The sequence below is a fragment of the Cebus imitator genome, unplaced genomic scaffold, assembly GCF_001604975.1.
Source record: "Cebus imitator isolate Cc_AM_T3 unplaced genomic scaffold, Cebus_imitator-1.0 Scaffold144, whole genome shotgun sequence".
In the NCBI taxonomy this organism is placed as follows: Eukaryota; Metazoa; Chordata; class Mammalia; order Primates; family Cebidae; genus Cebus; species Cebus imitator.
The window spans coordinates 933,056-935,820 of NW_016107459.1; the positions used below are offsets into that span (position 1 = coordinate 933,056).

The 2,765-nt window shown below is 39.9% G+C and overlaps 1 pseudogene; it reads right to left on the reverse strand.

Annotated features, from left to right (window-relative positions):
* Positions 1–427: 427 nt before the first annotated feature.
* On the reverse strand, positions 428–918 carry LOC108313829 (annotated as a pseudogene).
* Between the last annotated feature and the right edge of the window lie 1,847 nt (positions 919–2,765).

Below are 2,765 nucleotides of genomic sequence, written 5' to 3' on the forward strand. Positions count from 1 at the left end.
TTTGTGTCCTCTTTTATTTCCTTGGGCAGTGGTTCGTAGTTCTCATTGAAGAGGTCCTTTACACCCTTTGTTAGTTGTATACCTAGGTATTTTATTCTCTTTGTAGCAATTGTGATTGGGAGTTCACTCATGATTTGGCTCTCTGTTAGTCTGTTATTGGTGTATTGGAATACTTGTGATTACGATGCAGTTTCCTAATAGTGTTGATGGCCTTTACATTTTTGTTTGTTTTCGCAGTGGCTGCTACTGGTTTTTCCTTTCCATATTTAGTGCTTCCTTCAGGAGCTGTTGCAAGGCAGGGCTGGTGGTGACAAAATCTCTCAGTGTTTGCTTGTCTGTAAAGGATTTCATCTCTCTTTCACTTATGGATGCTTAGTTTAGTGGGATATAAAATTCTGGGTTGAAAATTCTTTTCTTTTCCTTTTTCAAGTTTCAGTTATTTATTAATCAGTATAATCACCAATAGATTACATTAAAGTGATTTCATGCATTTAGAGAAGAAATATTTCCTAATTCAGTGGAAAATTGTGTGGATGGCTTCTAGAAGACCTTCATTTTAAAGCAGCTTTACATTTCATTTAGAAATCTGGACGTTCTTTCTTCAGTTTGCTGTAATCCACATTCACTGAGTAGAACTTGTATTGATCATTGGGACCCAGTTTGTTCCAGGGCTCTGGGTTATTCTTTTGTCCCAACAAACATCTGGATTGAACAATGCCAAACGCAAGAGATACAGGGCTGCTCCACCACCTCCAGCTCCATTAAATACAAAGAGAGGGATCAAGCTCGGATGCTTCTTGGCCTGACATACGATGTGGCAGAGCATGTTTGTGGCAGAGACCTCCGATTGGAAAGAAGAAAATGAGCCCAGCCACCAGGCCCCGGGCTAAGTAGTATCTGCACTGACACTGTGCAGATTTCCAAAGTCACCTAGGACCTCCTACCTCAAAAATTATTTTCTTTAAGAATTTTAAATATTGGCCCCCACGCTCTTCTGGCTTATAGGGTTTTCATGAAGAGACCCCCTCTTAGCCTGATGGGCTTCCTTTTGTGGGTAACCTGACCTTTCTCCCTGACTGCCCTTAACATTTTTACCTTCATTTCAACATTGGTAAATCTGATGATTATGTGTCTTCAGATTACTCTTCTCAAGGAGTATCTTTGTGGTGCTCTCTGTATTTCTTGAAATTTGAATGTTGGCCTGTCTTGCTAGGTTGGGGAAGCTCTGGATAATATCTTTAAGTGTGTTGTCCAACTTGGTTCCATTCTGTTTATCACTTTCAGGTACATCAAACAAATGTAGGTTTGGTCTTTTCACACAGTCCCATGTTTCTTAGAGGATTTTTTCATTCCTTTTCATTCCTTTTTCTCTAATCTTGTATTCACACTTTATTTAATTAAGTTGATTGTCAATCTCTGATATCGTCTCTTCCACTTGATTGATTCAGCTATTGATACTTGTTTATGCTTCACAAAGTTCTCGTGCTGTGTTTCTCAGCTCTATCAGGTCATTTATGTTCTTCTCTAAAATGGTTATCCTAGTTAGCAATTTCTCTTTTTTCAAGATTCTTAGCTTCCTTGCATTGGGTTAGAACATGCTCCTTTAGCTCAGAGGAGTTTTTTATTACTCACCTTCTGAAGCCTACTTCGGTAAATTCATCAAACTCATTCTCCATCCAGTTTTGTTCCCTTGCTGGTGAGGAGTTGTGATCCTTTGGAGGAGATGAGGTATTCTTGTTTTTGAATATTTCTACCTTTTTGTGCTGGTTTTTCCTCATCCTTGTGGATTTATCTACCTTTGGTGTTTGCTGTTGGTAACTTTCAGATTGAGTTTTTGCCTGGTCATCCTTTTTATTCATGTTGATGCTATTGCTTTCTGTTTGCTAGTTTTCCTTCTAATAGTCAGGCCCCTCTTCTGAAGCTTTGCTGGAGTTTGCTAGGGGTCGATGCCAGATCCTGTTTGCCTGGGTGTCACTACTGGATGCTGCAGAACAGCAATGATTGCTGCCTGCTCCTTCTTCTGGAAGCTTTATTTCAGAGGGGCACCCATCAGATGCCAGCTGGAGGTCTCCTGTAAGAGGTATCTGTCCACCTCTGCTAGGAGGTGTCTCCTCATCTGAAGGCACAGGGGTCAGGGGACCCACTTGAGAAGTCAGTCACTGGTTGTTACAGAAATGCAAATCAAAACTACATTGAGATACCATCTCACGCCAGTTAAAATGGTGATCATTAAAAAATCAGGAAACAACAGATGCTGGAGAGAATGTGGAGAAATAAGAATGCTTTTACACCATTGGTGGGAGTGTAAATTAGTTCAACCATTGTGGAAGACAGTGTGGTTATTCCTCAAGGATCTTGAACTAGAAATACCATTTGACCCAGCAATTCCATTACTAGGTATATACCCAAAGGATTATAAATCAATCTACTATAAAGACACATGCACACACATGTTTACTGCAGCACTGTTCTCAAAAATAAAGCCTTTGAACCAACCCAAATACCAATCAATGATACACTGGATAAAGTAAATGTGGCACATATACACCATGAAATACTATGCAGCCATAAAAAAGGATGAGTTTATGGCCTTTGCAGGAACATGTATGAAGCTGAAAACAGTTATTCTCAACAAAATAACACAAAACAGAAAACCAAACACCACAGTTCTCACTTATAGGTGGGAATTGAACAATGAGAACACATGAACATGAGGAGGAGAACATCACACACTGGAACCTGTCAGAAGGTGAAGGGGAAGGGGA